This window comes from Myxine glutinosa, chromosome 3, assembly GCF_964187855.1.
Source record: "Myxine glutinosa chromosome 3, kmMyxGlut1.1, whole genome shotgun sequence".
NCBI classification, from domain to species: Eukaryota; Metazoa; Chordata; class Myxini; order Myxiniformes; family Myxinidae; genus Myxine; species Myxine glutinosa.
The window spans coordinates 204,947,837-204,969,311 of record NC_136263.1 but is presented as its reverse complement, the minus strand read 5'-3'; positions in this window follow the sequence as shown (position 1 = coordinate 204,969,311).

Here is a 21,475-nt window from a genome sequence, read left to right as displayed (position 1 = left end):
ACCATTAACAGTACTAAACCCGATCCTAAATGTTGGCCAAATCGTACCACAGGTACTCAATGGGGAAATCACAAAGCCGACCCGGGCGAGCATGAAGAAGAAGAAGACGAAGGTAGGAAATAACAGGATTTTATTACTAATTATATACAAGTCAAAGAAACCAAGGAGGAGGAAAGAAACGAAAATAATTTACAGAAGAGGAAGACACAGTGCAATTCTACTTATCTATACAGTCTTACTTATTCCCAGGGACAACACAGACAAACAGACGACAGTCAGACTTACACAGGGATGATGACAGGAATGGCAGGAGGTGGATAGCTGGATGGATGAGGAGGTGGGACCACAGGGCTGGAAGAGTGCGGGTCCGGTTCGTGTCAACAGCAAGGCTCGAGGTGAGCAGCCGCCGACCCTCCTCAATCTCGTTCGTACGGCGGCGTTGCTTCGCAGCCGCGGGTCGAACTGCCGTTAAAGCTCAACTCCTTCTCAACTCAACTCAACTGCGGTGGACTCAGCTGCGGTGGATTCAGCTGCGGTGGACTTCTCACTCATCTGCTCGTGGGGGCTTCCTCAGTCATCTCCATAAGCAGACCCTCCCAACTTCCTTTTATAAGGCGCATGGCGATCAAGCCGCCGGCCTTTTAGAAACGCCCATCGGTGAGCTCACCTCGGCCTGGATTGGTCGCGAGGGCTCACCGATCCCGCCCCCTTTATGAGGCGTTGTCAAAGCCACGCCTTGTTCCTGGCGCTTGGTTGACTCGTCCCACCTTCTTCTCCGAGATGACCTCGCCGTAATGGCGGCAAATGTAGTTGGCAATGCGAATGGCAATGACGCAGTTGGAAATTTAGGTTTTGGGGGAATTTGAACAAGGGGATCTATCTTATTCGATTCGATGCAATGCAGAGTCAACTAATGGGAAACAGAGCCTTAAACTAACGTAGAATAAGCAAATAACTATTTAGAATGGTATATGATTTTCTACGTGCATGCGATGGACTAACTAAAGGGACGACCTTTGACCTTTGCAATTAACGGAGGTATTTACAAGGATCATTACATTTACACAGGGTGATATTTACAACAATTACAGGATTCTCAAATCCGCAACAATATATATATATATATATATATATATATATATATATATATAAATATATATATATATATATATATATATATATATATATATATATTGTAACGGTTCTGAGAAGTGTAACGGTTTTTTTTGAGAAGTGTAACAATTTTGGAGGAAGTGTAACGAATGTGAAAACGTTACAATGTGAACGTTACAAAAGTATGGTAACACCCTGGTATGTAAATAATGGTCGCAGCCGTCCTCCTAGTTAATTCCATGAAACTTACACGCAGGTCACGATATATCTTTTTAAATAGTGTATTTCCTTATTCCATGTAGGCTAAATCTGTGTTTCCCACTAGATTGACTTTGCATTGTATCAAACAAAATAAGCATAGGCCCTTGCAATTTCCCCAAACATCTCCGCTCTCCAAAGTTCCTCTCAAAAGGGTGGGAGTTGTGTTCAATCCCGCAAGCCGCCATTGCCCATGTGCTAATCTCGGAGAAGAAAGGCGTGTCTCCACCTCGTCAGAGGGGAGGAGTGAGCCAGAGGGTTGCATGGCCAATCAGCACCGCGGTGAGCGAACCGGTAGGCGTGCCCTCGCAGCCGGCGGCTTGATTCCGCCGCGAGTTATAAAAGCGACTGTAAGGGACTGCTTTAAGAGATGACTTGGGAGATGACCTGGGAGATGAGCAAAGAGGCGGCACCAAGAGGAGCGGTGAGATGCGAAACACTCCAAGCCAAAGAGGAGAGGTACTCGGCAAGGAAACCAGCTTTGGAGAGACGCGCTGAAAGGAGGTAGACGGCTCCACCACAAGAAGAGGAGCGGGTGTACCGAACCAGCGCGTGACGTCTACAGCAGCGGATACGCGACGGAGGGTTTTCCCGCCAAAAACCACGAGGAATTGAGAGCTGCTGCATCCGACCTTGCCTCCCTCTCAAGCAATCCACCTCAAGCCCTACCTGCCTGCAATATCCCCTGTGTAAGTGTGAACGTCCTGTCCTACTCGTTGTCTTGGGATTAAGTAAATTGAGTAGAATAAGCTAACGATGCACTGTGTGACTGCTTTTTCCATCCATTGCTTGTAAATAATTTTGGTCGCTCTTCCTTTTTGCTTGTGTGTGTATAATAAATCTGTTCTTCCTCCGTACTCTGTCTTTTTCTCTTTTCCTTCTCTTTCGGTCGCTTTAGAGATTTCCCGATTGAATATCTGTGGGGCGATCTGGTCAACGTCGGGTGGAATCGGGTTCTAATCGGGGAGTAACTGTTCGGACGCGGTAATACACCACTGCTCGGTCAATATAACATCGAAAACCGCGTCTGTAACAATTGGTTGTCAGGAGTTGGATTCGGACCTGGGACTAAATTTGTTAGGCCCAAATTTTGGAACACCAATTGTACTATTAGAGTAACAATTGGTGTCGAGGAGGGAGATCGGACCCGAAATCGGACCCGAAGCGCGCTTAACACGCTCAAAATTACAAGCTGCCGAAATTTATTTTGTTTTATAAAACCCGAATTTTGAGATCGCGCCATGGACAATTAAGGCGATCGGATGTCGGTGGGAGAGATAGACAGGGTGGAATCGACCCAGGACCTCGGGGAAATGTATGTGGAGGAAAGGGAGGAGGAGAGCAATGAGGTGGTTGAGGGTGTATCAGACGCACAAAATGGCGTCCTCGTGCACGTGGGTGTAGCGGCACCAAATTTTGCCGCGCCCGCGACCGCAGCAGCGCCGCTGGTGGATTTGAACCTTTTTATGATGCAAATGAAAGCCCTTATGGAAAAGAATAGTGAGCAATTGGGAGACCAAATTAGAGGTTTGAAAAGCAGTATGGGAGAAATGGGGGGCCAAATGGGAGAGATGGGGGGCCAAATGGGGGTAACGAGGGATGAAGCGAGGGGTACCGGTGAGGGGTTAGACAAGAAATTTGGGAAGTTCGACAATAATTTTGAGGAGTTAGACAAGAAATTTGGGAAGTTAGACAATAATTTTGAGGAGTTAGACAAGAAATTTGGGAAGTTAGACAATAATTTTGAGGGGTTAGACAACGGGATAAAAGAGGTGAGACATGGGTTAACGGGGGTGGAAAATAGAATGGCTGCCCAGGAGAATCAGATAGAGGGGATGAAAAATGGGTTAATGGGGCTAGAAAATAGGATGGAGGACAAATTGCGGGAAATAGGGGAACAATCTGCCAGGGAAATCAAAGGAATGGGAAACCAGATAGAGGAGGTGCAAATCGGGTTAGAAACCAAACTGGATGCTCAGAGGGATGAATTGGGACAGATGAGGGTGGCATCTACAAAAGAGATGGAGGAAATACGACGAGGGGTAAGTGAGGAGGTTTCGGGGCTACGCGAGGAGGTAAAGCGAGGTGAGAAGCGTATGGAGAAAGAGGTGAGAAATAATACGGCTAAGTTACAAGGGGGAATAGAAGATCTGACGAAGGGAGTAGAACAGCTGACAGTCGGACAAAGGGAACTAGCGGACCAAGTGGAAAAGAACACTGCAATCATCGGGGGTTTGAAAGCGACACAAAAGGACATTAAAAACGAATTAATAGCAACACAAAAGGAATGTCAGATGGTACATGAGGGGTTGACAAAGAAGTTGGAGGAGGTGACAGAAGTGATGGAGACGAAGGACCGAGAGGTGAGGACGCACATCGAAACGGTCACGGTAGCCTTAGAGGACGAACTTGAGGAGACGCACCGAGAAATAAAAGAGGTTAAACAAAAATTAGAGGAAGTGGAAGAAGAGGTGAGTGAAATTAAGAAGAGACGGACAGAAACTAAGTGAGAAATAAAGGAGGAGATAGCGGAATATGTACAAGGTCGGTGCTCAACTCATAATGTGATGCTCACTAACCAAATAAAGAGTTTGCAGGTGGCAAAGGAGGTGCGGAGACGAGGTACGGAGGTGAGTGGCAATGTATATGATGTGAGGAAAGCTTCAGTCGGCTTGGGGATTGGTTTGGATCCGGGTGTTCGTGAGAGGCCGTTGGTGAAGTGTGCGACAGGTCAGGTGTGCGAAAAAAGAGGTGTGCGAGAATGTCCGACCATGGGGTGTGTGAGGAAAAAGTGCACGCCGAGGAGTGAGTGTGCCGTCAGGAGTGAGTCGGTCGTAGCGCGTGTGCGAGGGAGCACAGGGAAGCGCGGTGTGGTGAGTGTTACGGAGGAAGTAACGAAAAAGTGTGCGCAAGAGGATGCACGAGAAAGGTGTGTAACGGACGGGTGCATGGGGAAAGCGCATGCTGTCAAGAGTAAGGGAGAATGCATGCCTGTGGTGAGTGTTACAGAGGGTGTAACGGGACAATGTGCGGAGGAGTGTGCGCGAGAAAGGTGTGTAACGGACAGGTGCATGAGGAAAGAGTGTGCTGTCGAGAGTAAGGGTGAGTGCGCGACCGAGAGTGGAGGTGAGAGTAGTGAGAGTGACACGGAGCGTGAGTTGGTTGTGGCAGGTGAGCGAGGATGTACACCTGGAATGGAAGGATGCACACCTGGAATGGTAGAGCGTGAGTGGGAATGCACGCTGGAATTGGTAGTGAGGCACGTGGTTGGGTGTGCGGGTGAGAGCACACCTGTGATTGTCACAAAGGAGGTGACCGAGAAAGGGGCGCGAAGAGGTGTGTTGGTGAGGTGTGCGAGTGACGAATGTGTGCCAAGGTGTTCGGTGGTCAGGTGTGTGACCAAGTCGGTGAGCGGAATGAGTGTACCGAGGTGTGTAAGAAAAGGTACGACGAGGAGCATGGAAACGGCTGCATGTATGAGCAAGAAAGGGGTAGCGTATGCATGTAAGCATCCAGGTGAAGCATCGACGGTAACCAGGTTAGAGGTTAGAACGACTTATAGCCGAATCGGGCCCTCGGTGCGCGTCGGGCAGCTTCGCGTGCCGCGAGGACCAGCGGGGATCCGAACCACGGCGGTTTCGAAAGAACCACCGTACGCGATCCATGCTGTGCCTCGCTTGGAACGGCCGCGTCCGGGCTCTACTAGGCGGAGCGGGCAGCTGGATAGGAAGGGTCGTCATGGCGACCACGTTCTATTGAGACGTGCCGGCAGGTCGAGATCGGGACATTGGATGGCTCCACGCTGAGGTGGTGCGTGGGATCTCGGCCCGGGTAAGCCCCCGTCCCTGCCACGAATGCGGGACGTATCCAGCAGCTGGCACAAAACGACCCGCGTTCATTGCTCGGCTGTACGAAGCCGGGCTGTAGACGTGAATTGGCGCACCGAGAGGATGTAATAAGGAGACGGGTGATAGTGATAGTGATCGTGATTTGATACGAAATTTATAATAGTGGGTAGAATTGGCAGTAAATGGAAAATTTTTGAATTGGTTGGAATTTGGACGAGCAAAATTTATAGTGGAGAGACCCCCGATGTGGTGGGATGGCAAATCCACCATCCCTCACGGAAGTGGGGGCAAATGCGCAATAGTTTATGGGGTGGCTATGACAACCGAGCCAGGGAGGGCTTGGATAATTGTAGGGATCTAGCGAAGATGACATTAGGTAACGTTAAGATTAGTTAGTGACTGATACCTGTAGTGGGGACGCAGGTAGATTAGTGTGGATTATAATGACGTGGGAGCGCAATAGTTTAAAGGGACGACTGGGAAGCGCAAGTTTCAGAGGGGAGTAGTTAGATGAGATGATGCCGTGTGTGTGAGGATTGAACAGGTGTGATTGAACAGGTGTGATTGCACAGGTGTGCAACTGAACAGGTGGATGGAGCAGTGTATGAGTGAGTGATAGTGATTGTGTATTGTGATGACCAAATGGTCCAGGAAGAAAGGAGGGTGCAGGTGGCACCAGGTGTGAGGGCACAGGTTTGCAACAGCAGGTATGGAGAATGGTAGTGTGGAATAAATGGAGTATTGGAATGGATGGTCGTGGAGTGAGTATGGTGGAAATTGTGGAGTGGAGTGGATGGTGCGAAGGTGTGAATGGGGGAAGAGTGGACCCCCATCACGGATACCCGGGGCGGGTAGTGTAAGTGTTAGGTAGAGGGTATAGGTAAATTGTGGTTGGATATTGGCATCTGTGGTGCGGGTGAAAGAATGGTCTTTGGATGGGTGCATTAGTGTCGTGGAAATGGCGGGGCGTGTAGCCTGTTAGTGTGTGTAGTTGGTTGGGCGCTCCACCACTGTAAGGATGTCGGCCAGGTGAGGCCGCAGGTGGGCTCTGGGAGCCGGTAGTAGTTGTTGTGGATGGGGCCCGAGGATCCGGAGGACGGACCCGGGTAGCCCAGTGCCAGAGGGCACCGAGTGGGGTGACAGAGCCAGGAGGGGCCTGCCCCAGTTAGATAGGTTAGGGTGAGGAGCTAGGTAAGCTCGGGTGGCAACTACAGTGGTGGAGGTGTGCAGGTGGGTAGACCTGCTGGGAGAGCTACACGTCGCAGCCCAGAAATTGTGCGAGGGCACCGGGAGATGAATCGGGGGAGTGAGACCCCAAATTGAGAAGCACCACAGTTTGGTCAATGGGAATTGGTTATTAGAACCCATAGTGTAAGTTGGCCAATGGATTGGCAGGGAAAGACCCCGGGTAGTGTAAAGTGTGTTAAAGTCATTTAGAAAATAGTTAGGATGAAGGATCTCCTCGCACCATCTGCATCCACTCACCTGAGGTGACAGGTACTCCACACCATGCCATGTTTTGATTATTTTTTATGATGCAAATGTTTGGATTGTGAGACGCATCATGACGTGCGTGTGACATTGTGCTTTGATGTTCCATCTCTGCCTCCTTATGAGGATTGATGACGAATTGGGTGATGGCAAATTTTGGTTAGAGGGATTGTGGTGACGAATTTGGTATAGGGGAAATATGGGGAAGACGTGACAGTAGTGACGAATTGGTAATGTGTAGATTTTGTACATATGGGGTAAGGGCAAGGGTAGGGTAGGTGACAGGGGGGTGACGTACGGTAGGGACGAGCTTTCTCACTTCGCCCTCCTTACGCATTTCACCTTGCATTGCCTTATTGACGTGTACCCTTGTGACCTTACCCCTCGCTCAATTGTCTTTCTTTTGTCTCCCACATGACCTGTGCGCCATTGGGTGCCGAGGGGAGCGTGCGTGAGGTGGCCATTGTGCGCCCGAGATTCCCAGAACCAGCATGCATTGCGTTGATGTACCACTTTATGGACCGCTGTTCTGCGGCCAAGTACCACTTGATGGACCCCAGGTTCTGGGGCAGGGCACCTCTGTTGGAGACCGGCCATAGTGGCCAGGGAATCTTGCTTGCGGACCTCGGTAAGGTGGCACCTATGCCAAACAGGTGGACCACCCTTAGTTGGCCCCTGAGGCCCTAAATAAAAAATGAACACAAGTTGTGCTTTTTATTATGTCCAAATAGGCCGCATGAAGCCAGAAGACGTCGGGAAGAACATCGGCCCAGCAGAGAAAGTGAAGACCCCCACCAGTTGTTTTGTTGTGTTTATTAAGAACCATGGTGACTGTGCACCGAGTGGTGCTTTTGGTGCTTTGTGGTGCTTGTGGTGCTTTTGGTGCTTTTGGTGCTTTTGGGTGCTTTGGTGGTATTGGTACTGGTGCATCGATGCAATGCGTGCTGTCTCCTCCCTCCCAACAGGAATTTCTTTTTCTTGTTCCCTAAAAAGAAACAAAAAAAAAACACAGGTCCTGGGTTGCGTTGTAAATAAGAAATCACGTCATTGTAAATAATGCTCCCCACCGTAAATGTATAGTTTGAGAATAATTCCGTAATTCGGTTAGCTGTGGGCTTGAGTCTGTTAGACAGGGTGCAATGCAATAGGGGGACATACTTATTTGTGTTTTAAGATTGTCACACTCAGGGTCAGGTTAATTGTAGAGGGAATTACACCTACGTGTCACACTAAGTTAAAGTTTAGTAGGCCCAAGCACGGGCCTGAAGAAAGGAGGGTGCAGTGTAACGGTTCTGAGAAGTGTAACGGTTTTTTTGGAGAAGTGTAACAATTTTGGAGGAAGTGTAATGAATGTGAAAACGTTACAATGTGAACGTTACAAAAGTATGGTAACACCCTGGTATGTAAATAATGGTCGCAGCCGTCCTCCTAGTTAATTCCATGAAACTTACACGCAGGTCACGATATATCTTTTTAAATAGTGTATTTCCTTATTCCATGTAGGCTAAATCTGTGTTTCCCACTAGATTGACTTTGCATTGTATCAAACAAAATAAGCATAGGCCCTTGCAATTTCCCCAAACATCTCCGCTCTCCAAAGTTCCTCTCAAAAGGGTGGGAGTTGTGTTCAATCCCGCAAGCCGCCATTGCCCATGTGCTAATCTCGGAGAAGAAAGGCGTGTCTCCACCTCGTCAGAGGGGAGGAGTGAGCCAGAGGGTCGCATGGCCAATCAGCACCGCGGTGAGCGAACCGGTAGGCGTGCCCTCGCAGCCGGCGGCTTGATTCCGCCGCGAGTTATAAAAGCGACTGTAAGGGACTGCTTTAAGAGATGACTTGGGAGATGACCTGGGAGATGAGCAAAGAGGCGGCACCAAGAGGAGCGGTGAGATGCGAAACGCTCCAAGCCAAAGAGGAGAGGTACTCGGCAAGGAAACCAGCTTTGGAGAGACGCGCTGAAAGGAGGGAGACGGCTCCACCACAAGGAGAGGAGCGGGTGTACCGAACCAGCGCGTGACGTCTACAGCAGCGGATACGCGACGGAGGGTTTTCCCGCCAAAAACCGCGAGGAATTGAGAGCTGCTGCATCCGACCTTGCCTCCCTCTCAATCAATCCACCTCAAGCCCTACCTGCCTGCAATATCCCCTGTGTAAGTGTGAACGTCCTGTCCTACTCGTTGTCTTGGGATTAAGTAAATTGAGTAGAATAAGCTAACGATGCACTGTGTGACTGCTTTTTCCATCCATTGCTTGTAAATAATTTTGGTCGCTCTTCCTTTTTGCTTGTGTGTGTATAATAAATCTGTTCTTCCTCCGTACTCTGTCTTTTTCTCTTTTCCTTCTCTTTCGGTCGCTTTAGAGATTTCCCGATTGAATATCTGTGGGGCGATCTGGTCAACGTCGGGTGGAATCGGGTTCTAATCGGGGAGTAACTGTTCGGACGCGGTAATACACCACCGCTCGGTCAATATAACATCTAAAACCGCGTCTGTAACAATATATACAGACTTGGCATTTAATATGGAATATTTTTTTTGTGGGGGTGAACTTACTTTGCAAGATGTCTTAGAACCAAAGGTTCATTGGAATTATGTTGAAATTATTCTAGATTTTGTTAGTGTGACGTTTAAAAGAAACAAAAACCACATTTGACATTTTGAAACAAATAAATTGATCCTTGAAAGTGATGCAATCTGATATTGAACTCAACTCATGGACAGTACTGTGTTAAACTTCTGTACGTTTTCCAGGAGTATCTCTTTATTTTGCACATTAGCCCAATTTTTTTTAACAAAAACAAAAGATAAATTACCACTGAGATTACGGACAGTAAAATTACAGTTCTGTACTTCGTGTAACCCCCACGAGCATTCAGGAGAGCACGTGCACGTTGAGGCATGCTGTTCACGAGATTTGCCAAGGTTTGGACAGAAATCTCTTGCAATGCAGTGACAATAGCCTGCTGCAATTCACGCACAGAGGTCGGCTGCTGGTCCAAGTGGTCGATTTGACGCATTAATTCTGCCCACAAGTTCTCTATTGGATTCATATCCGGGGACATGGCAGGCCACTCCATATGCTCTACACCACGGTCGGCAAGAAAGTGTTGGATCATGCGAGCATGATGAGGCCGTGCATTGTCATCTTGGAAGACAAAGTTTCCTCGAAAGGCTGCACGAGCAAATGGAAGCAATGTTTCTTCCAGAATGGCCCTGTACTTGAACTGGTTCAGGTTTCCATTCAGAACAACCAGGTCAGTTTTGCCCCCTGCATGAAAAGGAGCCCAAACGGTCACCCCACCACCTCCAGCTTGGATTCTAGGCACTATACAATCTTTGTTGTAGGCTTCATGCACTTGTCTGTGCACTCGGACGTGGTCATCTTGACGATAGACCAGATATATAGACTCGTCACTGAAGATCACGTGATTTCAGTGTCCTGGCTGCCATTGACGGTGCTCTCTGGCCCACTGCAATAAGCGCTCGCGGTGTTGTCTGGTCAGGCGTGGCTTTCTCAGGGGATGCCTGGCACGATAGGCTGCTTGAACCAGTCGTTGGTTGACTAGCCTTCTGGATACAGGCACATTTGTCAGTTGCTGCCACTCAGCCCTAAGCCGATTAGCTGACTTGGTACGGCCATTGCGGACTAACCGGTGCAGCTGGCGATCATCCCTCTTTGTGGTTCTGCGGGGACGTCCTGGCCTCGGTATTGGAGTAGGGACACCACTCTGAGCATTTCGTTTCAGGATCTTTGACAACTGACCTTGAGTGATGCCATACTGCTGAGCAATAGCACGCTCTTTCATGCCATAATTTCGTAAAGCCACCACTCCATGACAAATAGCATGGTCGAGTTGACGGACCATATCCAGAGGAAGCGGCAATAACTTTTGGAGACGTGCAGCATTTGTTTTCCACTAATACAGAACGCAACAACCCTTGTATACCCGACTTTGAAGCCAATCGTCAAATGCACCTGTCCGTCCATTTTGCCACACCACCTGTGATATAATACTGTTGTTGACTTCTTGCTGTGACAGACAATCAGTGACATGGTTCTTTTAACAAATAAATCACCAAAGTGGAAAAGAAACTCACCAGATTGATATACTGAGTTAAGAAAGTAAACCCAAATCAAGAAAAAAAGAAATTCCATATTAAATGCCAAGTCTGTATATAACACTGTATAACACTGTGTGTATATATATATATATATATATATATATATATATATATATATATATATATATATTGTTGCGGATCTCAGAAACGTCGGCTCTCCCCTTATCAAGAGGGGGATAATCCCCTTGTCCTCTATCTGGCCGACGCGTTCCTGGAAGTTATAATGTCCTTCCCCGGCAGCGTTAGGTAGGGTTTTTAGGCCTCGGGATTCGCTACTACCTAAGTACTAACGCTGACCGGAAACGAGGCAATAACTCCCACCCGAATCACGGATATTGATGGACACGCCAAGCGGATAGCGATCCGCGATCCGAGCTTTTAACAAGTGACTCGACCCGATTATAGCGGTTCCGAATCATGCCACGTTTACCCAATGGAGAAAAGACAAGACAATCGAATTAAGAGGAAACCCAGGAAGAACACGGTGATTTATTAACAATTTGTACAATTAATAAGAAGAGGAAACGAAAGAATGTACAAGAAAGAAAGAGGAAGGAAAAGTACACAGGGCAGTCTTAACCACAGTCTTAACTTATTCCCTTGGACTCGGGCCCGATCAATCTCAGATTCGGTCTCAGACTTCAGACTCACGCGGGGATGCAGATGGTAGGGTGGAAGGTCCGGCGATAGCGTTCAGGCTCCGGTCCGGCTCCGGTCCTCGACCCATACCAGGCGATGAAGGTGGACAGCAGACAGCTCTCTGCGTAGCGTAAGCGTGTGGCAGACAATTGGCGTGACGGGGAAAGGTTCGTATACTGGCGGTTACACGTAGCGCTTTTCACACACGTCCTCCTAAAGGCAGCCGCCTCAATCAAAGCTCATAACGCGAGTTCTTTAGCGCACTCTCCAACAAGTCCTTTATGAATGTCAACTTTCCCCCAGCGAGTCCTTCTCATAAGTCCTCAATAAGCCAACCTTCCAGCAAGTCCTCTTTAATGCGCGCTCGCTCAGGCAGTCCTCTCTGCACAGTCCTTCTCTTGGTAAAGCGCATATACTCTCGTGTCCTTTCAAAGGGCTTTGCGTGCGCGCTTTTATAAGCCAAACCAGCGAACGCTCTGGAAGCCCAAACCACGCCCATTCAGGCGATCTCACTCCAGCCCTGTTTGGCTGGTTATGGCTTACCGGCTCCGCCTTGATGGCTGCGTGACGTGGCCGCACCTCCTCCCTTGCGCTCCGCCTCCTTTTCAGGCCTCACCTCGTGGCTTCAAGGAGCGTAACAAATTGGGAGGACCGATGGGGCATAGACAGGAGAGCACTTAATGGCGTCGCTTGGAGGGAGGCTGCCAAAATGAACAAAAGGGGCCTACTCTTATTTGTTTGATGCAACGCAGATGCAACTATTGGGAATGGCCTTATCTAAAACACAGACTATGAAATAACTGGTGCCCTAAGGTGACCTACGTGTTGCTTGTGGCCTACCTATGGGGTGCTACCTTTAACCTTTAATGATGTTATATTTACAAGTGTGGGTTCTCAAAACCGCAGCAATATATATATATATATTTTTTTTTTTTGAGAAGACGCCAAACCTTTTCTCCCTCAGCATGTTAATTAAGTGCTGGAGAAACACTTCTCATGATTCAATATATTTCAAATTCTCCCAGAATATTCAAATAGATATGTACTTTCAGTGAATAAAAAATTAATTACATCATAGCAAAAAAAAAGAAGTTTTTTAACTGTCTAAATAGTGAAATAGCACATCCGGAACACTGGAAAAATGCTCATACTTTTCCCACTAATCATCAGAAAATAGTTCGCTGTTACTCGTCGCTTCAATGTTTTACAGGGTAAATACATACCAAACTGTAGAACAAAGCCTGTACTTCAAAATGGAAGAAAATTACCTTCTTATCTGACCCAGTGTCTCTTGTACAAGTGTTTAAAGGTTATGAGGTCAATTGGTCAAGGTCAACAAAATTAATAAAACCATCACAGCCACCTATGCAATTATACACCTATATTTATGTAAAATGTGAAATTTCATGACATTTGATGAAAGTGTTTGGGAGTTATGGCATTTTATCATGATTAATTTGTGCAAAATCATGCTGCATACCCTGAATGGGCTATTGACAATAACCCTTGCTCAGGAAGCTGCTTTGGTGGCACCAACACTCTGTAACAGGTATGGTACATCAGATATAAAATAAATGTCCCAACTGAATAGTGAAAGCAGAAAAAGAAATGGAAACCGTTTAAAATGGATAGATATGGACATATAGAGAAGGGAGGGTGAGGGGGATTGGGGAGGGAGTGGGTGGGATAGAGAGGGGAGTGAGTGAGGAATGGGGGAGAGAAGGGAGAGAGAGGGGAGTTGGGGAGAGACAGGGGAAAGGGGAAGAGACAAAGTGGGTGAGGGTTAGGGAAAGGACATGTGAGAGAAGGGAGTGAGGGAGAGAGGGACACAGGGGAGTGGTGGCACGAGGGAAGGCAGTGAGGAGTGGTGGAGAGGGAAGGACCCTCCGCTTCTGGTTTCTCGATCGAGGTGGTGATTTTTGACCTCTCCATGCATCAAAAGTTACGTTATTTTCCCATTTGCGTGTTTGTAAAATTTCAACTCGTTATTTTATCATCTATGTGTTATTGTTTGTTTCTAGTTACTTTTGGTTTTAATTTCCTGTAACTCGTAATTAATTAATCGTTTTCTGTTTGCTCCGCGTGCGCGGCCTTGTACCCTGGGTCTTCCCCCATCTAAGTTTGTTAACTTAAGTTCCTTACTTCGCTGTTTTGCTTGGTTCTTAGATTTTTCCCTTCTCCCCCAAACTTCCCTGAACATCTACTCTTTGTCTAACGTTTTAACCCCCCCCCCCCCCCCACCCCCCAAAAAAAACAAAAACATTTATTTCCTTTTGTAAACGTGTGCTGGTTCATGTGCTTCTGTCCACGTGTGCTGTCTCACCCCGCCCCCATTATCTCCTTGCCTTCCACCTTTTGCCCTGTTCATGTGAGTCGTGGTTGTCCCTCTAAGCTTCCTCTCCCCGTCGGTATTTTGTGAATACTGCATAAGATTGTTTTTCACGGCTTTGTTTAAATATTATTTAAATATGTTTAAAATTTACCGTGCAATGTTTTATTCGGTGGTTTATTACAACACAATGGTTTTTCTTCCGATTTCAAAGGCTTTTTTTCAATTTCCTCTTCAACTTATACCACTTCAAAAAAAAATCAATCTCTTACAATTCTTCCTCCCTACATGCTCTAAACTCACCGTCATTCCACCCCTACTCTATCATTCTTAAACGGATTTCTAACTTGAAAATCACAATAAACCCAATTTGTTATAAATGTTCATCTTTCAGTAATCATCCACTTTCTAAACTCCCCCACCCGTCCCCTTCAAAACTCCCCCTCGCCCCTCCACTTCAAAATTCCCCCCAACCCCTCCCCTTCAAATCTCCCCCCCCCCTACCATCCCTATCCAATTCTCCCCCCTCCCCTCCTCCTCAAAGCTGCTTCCTCGCCATTTTGTCTCCCTTCTATCTCATACCTCCACCTCTCCCAACATTCTACTTTCCTCTGCTCCCCCTCAAACAACCCCTCACTGTGCCTCATCCCATCACCATCAAACCTTTTGTCCTCCTCATCCTTCCCCTTCTTGTAACTCTTCTGCAATCTCTGACACACTACCAACAGCCCTCCCTACATCTCCCTCTCATCCTTCATCTGACCCTAGCCCTTCCCAACCCTATCCTGCAGCCGATGCTCCCCATCCCTCTTCATTAACGGTATGGACCTCAAACATCCGGGGTCTTCACTCAAACCTGATTGATCTCTCCATTCAGGTTGCTTCTGACAATCCAGACTTGATCTGCTCAACAGAAACTTTCCTCCTTCAAGATGTCTCTGATTCCTTAATATCTCTTCCTGGTTACTCCCTCCTCCAGTATGATAGACCTGAGCCTCGTCCTGGTGGTGGGGTTGCTATCTTTATCAAAAACTCTCTTCCTCACTCTCCTTGCACTGCCCTCTCTCCACCCCACCCCCAGGAGTACCTCTGGCTACTGCCTCCTCTCCTCTACCACCTTTTGTTCATATGTGTTCTGTACCGTCCTCCAAACAGTGATGACTCCATTTACATTTTGCAGTCTGACAACATGGACCAACTTCTATCCACTCATCCCAACTCTCTCGTCCTCATATGTAGCGACTTCAGCAGTCATCATGCCAGCTGGCTGGGTGGGGGTTCCTCTCTCACCAGCCATGGCATCTCAGCATAGGACATCTGCGACTCATTGGGACTGACCCAATCTGTCAATTTCCCAACCTGGATCTCAGTCAATGGAGTATCTTCTCTTCTCGACTTGGTTATGACAAACTTCCCTGCAAATGTCTGCTGCTCTTCTTCTGCTTCAATCGGTTCTTCTGATAATGTGCTTGTTAAAGTGGACATCTCTCTGGCCATTCTCAGAGAGCCTCCTCAGCATAGACGAGTCTGGCATTTCACTCAGGCCCACTGGCACGGTCTTCAAGCAGCCATCAATCGTCTGGATTGGTCTCCCATCTCCACTGCCTCTGACATCAATTCTTCCTGGGAAATTTTCCAAAGCAAACTGTTCTCTCTCATGCACAGATTTATCCCATCTCGTCTTCAGTTGTCTTACCCTTCCTCCCGTCCATGGTACACGGAATCTTGTGGTGAGGCAGTTGCCCTGAAACAACTTGCCTTTGCCTCTCTTGGAAGGCTAATCCAACTGAAGGCAATCTCAGTTCCTTCCACCAAGCTCGGAACAATTGTGTGTCTACCCTCAGGAGTGCCAGGAAGCACTATCTCTCCACACTCAAGAATGAACTCCCAAACCTGTCTCCTTCCTCCAAATACTGGAAGCGTCCTTGCTCCCTCAGCTCTCTGTGCTATGTCCCCCAAATATTCCTACAGGTCGCACAAGATCTGCCAGCAACCGTCTTATGGTTAAACTGCCAAAATAAAGACTCTCTGCTCACGTTCACACTTTCATTCCCCTTTTCTCCCGCCTCTGGAACAAACTCCCCCACTCCCTTCAATCCCACTCCTCCCTCCAGGTCTTTAATACAGCTGTTCCCCACCCTCTCTTATCTTCCCCCATCCAAAACGTTGATCTTTTCTACTTCCGCTACTTCACCCCAAATCCACTTTTTTGAAATTACAACTTCTTTCCTGGTAGTCCTTGCAATGTCCATGTGTTTTATACCTCTCTCACCTCCCCCAAGCCCTCTCCCTCCCACAGATCTCTCGATGTCCCTGCTTTCAAATGTTGTGTTTGTGTCTTTCCCCCTCTCTCTCCATCTTTTCAACCGCTCCCCTTATTATATGTTGTTTGTGTCGGTTTGACTTTTTGTGTGATTAATGTTCGCTCTTTCACGAGCCTCGATGTTATATACAAAAAAAAAAGTGGGGGAGAGAGGATGTAGAAGGGATTGAGGAAATCAGGGGAATGGGGGAAAGAGTGGGAGGGAGAAGGAAGTGGGGGGCAAAGGGGAGAGAGAGCAGAGTGGTGTATAGGGGGGGGGGGGGGGAGACAGTAAATTACCGGCAAAACGTGAACAATAATGAAGTAAATAATGTGAGCAGACGGGAAAAGGGAAAGGAATAATAGAGGGAGGACGCAGAAGGAAACATGGAGAAGAGAAGGAAGAGAATAGACGCGTTGTGCAAGTAATACAAATAATCCATTGAGTCCTGGACAAAGTCTGTGATTGCTTCAAGTGACACAGCTTTTAACATGTCCTTTCCTCCTCCCTCATTCTCTCCGACCCCCTCTGCCTCTCAGATCCCTTCACAAAGCAACCCTAATATAACCTCTCTGTATCTCCTCGCACTTTGCTTCGCCTCTTGCTTCTTTTCTGGGTGGGGAAGCTTTGTTTGCGTGATCTTTTATCAGGGTCGGGGGTGGGGGTGGGGGAGGGCTGCGGTAATTATGCCTTCGTTCATGACTGAGGAAAATATTCAGCAGATGGTCTACAAAAAGAAACATGGAATGACTGAAAATGACATTTGGAGTTCCTTATGGCATGGCCCCAACGAAGATCTATCAACATGCACAGATTTTAGACAGTTAACCTAAACGGTTTCATTTGGAACTCATAACCACAACAATATTTATGGAACAATATTTAAAACATCTGTGATGTGTTCTGAGAATACTCTTTATTGACACGGTCAAATCATTTCCCCCAATTTAACGTTGAAGCCAATGGCGAAATGATGGTGTCACAGAAACAACATTGTCCGACTACCTACAGAGCATTCAGAAAGTATTCAGACCCCTTCACTTTTTTCACATTTTGTTATGTTGCGGCCTTATGCTGAAATCGTGTAAATTCATTTTTACCTCATCAATCCACACTCAATACCCCATAATGACAAAGAGAAACAGGATTTTAGAAAGTTTTGCAAATTTATTGAAAAGAAAAAACTGAAATATCACATTGACATAAGTATTCATACCCTTTGCCATGACACTTGCAATTTAAATATATATGATGCACAAAATTGTGCAGGAGTAAAAGTTTTCTACTTGTTGCTTTTATTCAGGTTGAATGCACAAAATAGCAAAATATTTCTACTTATTTCTTTAATTCAGTTTGAATGCATAATAGCATTTTGGGACAAAAATACAGCTCAGAATCCCAAAGGCAGTTACAAGAAGAGCAAATATTTCAGAGGCAGTGGAATATTTTCCCTGTGTACTTGCATAGGCTGGAACGAAGGCCAAACATATGAGAGAGCAGACAAGCATACTGAAGGTAACAAATCTTATCTCACTGAATGTTGGGGAAAGTTGAGAGATTTTCACAGAAAATAATAAACATATTAAAATCAAAAGTCCCAGGTAAGAAAAAGCACTGATTGGCCAAACAGGTGATGAATCTCGACACTCCAATATGACGGTTCCTGGATTTGCTGATGTATTTTTCATCGACTTTGTGGGGTTCCATAAGACCCACGAAATACACAGTAACAGTTGAGGGCTCACTCCGAGCAACACAAAAACTCCTGGATTTACTCTTCTCAACATCATCCAGAAGCCAATGTCTGGAAGGGGATCTGGAAAAATGTTTGTTTAGTCAATTCTGATAAGATAATAAAATTTATTTACTGAAAGGAAGGAGATTATCAATTGTATTTCTTGTAAAGATAATAAGTAAAGTATAAGGGATAGGCTAAATGAGCAATTGCGGTGTCTAGTGTTGGTTTTTACTCCTAGTGTTATCGATTTAGTCTTGTAGGTTCCATTTGGAGTTCTTCGGGGAAATGGGGATCCATCCTGGAGCAAATGTTCTTTAAAAAAGAAAAAAAAGAAAAGAAAAGAGAGTCCGGTCCAACATAGAAAATTAAGACGTCATGGTGATTGTACAAAGGAGATTGTACTTTAAGGTGATTATCAGGGAGATTGTGCTTTTTTGAATATAATGCCGGGGCTCATGGAGTCGCGAGATAAAGTGACCATCTTGCTCTGGTAATATGAGTGGAAATTTGTGAAAAAGATATAACGATGTATTTTGTGTCAAAGTGACAACCTTGCATCAATGTACCGTCTCTTGATCTCAAAGAGAACACTCAGCGCTTGAAATGTCTCCATCATGAGATTGGATCAGATTGTCATTGATGAATGTACTGTCTTGTTATTCTCTACAATCGTTTTCTAAAAAGTACAAATGGTTGAATATTAATTGACTGTTGTAATCTATAACAGTAAAAGGCAGTGTGTGTGTGTGTGTGTGTGTGTGTGTGCTTGTGTGTGTGTCTCCTCCATGACTCCAAAACCATGAAACGTAGCAGCCACACACTCTTCCTGCATACTCCTCAAGCTCTAACAAAGTGCATGAAAGAAAAGTGGGTGTTTGAGTGTTTTAATTACCCTTTTTGAAGATGATTAACAAGATGCTCATAACAAAAAAAAAAATCAAATTAGGCCTTAGCAAATGGCAGTACACCACCTTTGGTCCTCTGTGACATCACTGGATTCTTAAGCCGCCATTTTGTTTTTGGCCTGTTGAAACGTGCCTTGGCCTGGAAACACTATCTAATCTCATGGACTAATTAAAACATAAAATAAAAATCTGGATTCAGATTTGATTACAGGATTCCATGCACTTAATAAGTATCGAAATGTGGAGTGAAATTTAAAATATTAGCAATTCTTATAAATGAGGATATATATTTTACTCAGCTTTCAGCAAGGCCGTCCTTCAGCCTTCTCCATATTGCCAAATCATTATACTTAACTTTTCATACTCTTCGAACAATTATATTCAGTGAAGAAAATATTAAGGAATGTTCCCAAAGTGCAACTTTATGGAGTGAAACAAAAATAATTAACCAGTGGGAATTGAGTACAATGGAGATAATTAATCAGACGGAGTGACGACAGGGTTTCTGCAGTTGAATCTGTGTACTCCATGAGGACATCTCCAAAATAAAGCAAATTTTAAAATTGAATTTAAAGAACGTGGTCCTCTTCCTGCTATAGTCTATTCAATTTATACCTCTCCCCCTCCCCCCCCCTCCTCTTCCCATGCCTCCTGCCCCCAAGCCCTCTCCCTCCCACACTTCTCCCTGCTCTCAAATGTTGTGGTTGTGTGCTTCCCCTTCTCTCCCCATCTTGTTTTCCGCTCCCTCATTTTGTATATTTTGTTTGGCTGGTTGATTTGTTTGTGAAATAAATGCTAGCTCTTTCACGAGCCTCGATTCAGTATACAAAAAATAAAATAAAAAATAAAAAAATAAAAAATTATTTCCTTCCTTTAGAAAATGGAAAGTACACCGATGGACGAACAAAGGACTGTTTCAAGATAAATCTTTGGTCCTTTGGGGTTGTCATTTCGAAGTACTTTGTGCGTGATTATGCTTAAACGCACCAGAATTTTGAACAGGTCGCGGTGCCTCGATCCACTCAAGTGCTTATACGGTGTGTGTGTGTGTGTGTGTGTGTGTGTGTGTGTGTTTGTGTGTGTGGTCATTAAGCATAACATATTCTCTTTGATTACCCCCCTCTCTCCTTTTTTCTCCATGCGCCCTGTCTCTCCCTTCCCCTCTCTGACTCTCCCCCACCCCGCTCTCTCTCCCACCGCTCTGTCTCTTTCCCACCCATCTCTCCCTCCCTCCCTCCTCCCCTCCCCCTCTTCCCAACCCTACCACTCCCCTACCCTCCCACATCTCTCTCCCTCCTCTCTTCATATTCCTGTCAGGGAGCGACTCTGCGTTACCAGGCAATGCCGGGTACCTTCGCTAGTAATTAATAATTGTATTAATTTAAGGCAGCAGTGTGAAAACTTACCTCTCGTTTGCAAAAGTATTTCACAGGTCCTGCTTATAACACAAGAAATGACAAACACAAGGAAAGTGGAGGCAAGTGTTTGCCGTATTGAGCATGTTGCATCTGTTGGCTCACCTACAAAATTAACAACACAAACAAAGCAACCTGTGAGTGCCAAAAGTAAAAGTCCAATTCCCATTCGCATCTCATGAAGCAGATACATCATCACGCCGATGAGCATTGTGAACGCAAGTCCCAGTGCAGTACAAGCCAGCAGAATAACACTTAGGGGATCTGAATAGTCCAAAAACTCAATGGGCATCCGCACACAACCATTCCTTCCCTTCGTCGACCAGAACATCTCTGGGCAGGAAATGCAGTTGGGGGAATCTGTGCACAATTCAACAAAATAAGAAATCTCACAATATTTACTTTAACATTATCTTATAAATAAAAGTAATTTCATGTGTGTCTGTGTGTCTTTGTGTCTGTGTGTGTGAAACACCAATCATGCCCAAAGCACTGGGCGTATTTGCCACCAAACGTGACACGTATACCAAATTGGTCCTCCTGTTGAACATAGGCAACTTGGATATTTTTATGACCAGGGTTAATGATATCATTAACTCTTATAATACCAGGGTTAATGATGATATCACACAATACAAATGGTACACCATTTTGTGTACCCCTGTCCAGAACGTTTCATCCGTTCGACGAAGGATGAGATCTGCATAAAATGACTGGGATGCACCCCCAATGTGCAATCGTGAAAGACTTGCCCCAGGCAGACAACTTTCCAAAAAAAAAGAGGACATTCTGGAGTGTTCATATGTATCATTGGTGTATGTTTGTGAGGGACTTTCTCTGGCTGCTTCATGCGAGGATTGGGCTGGGCACACCCCAAAGGCCAATCCGACAGGAACACAGGATTAATGGTTGTGGATGCCATGGAACCAAAGTCCTTCAAGATAATTGGAATCTCCTGCAATGGAGGTGAATCTCTGAGCCTTTCAATTTCTAATTGCCGAAGGTCTGTGATCTCTTTGTCTTCTACCTCCACTTTTCTGGTATTGCACCCTCTGCCTTTTCAGTGTTGTCTCCTTCAGATTAATACAGGGCCCACATGGTCTACCAATAACCCCCTTTTTGTGACATTCCCAAAATCCAGACTAACTGCTCACCTTCATTATTTCGTTCATCCTTTTACCCCCTGTGGAATCAACTTCCTCAATCTCTTCAATGTCATGCTCCTCCGCAGAGACTCTATGAAGCTGCTCCCAATCATCTCAGGTCATTCCCAAGTCACAACCATGAACTTTCATTCCCATTTATTCTGCACCAGGC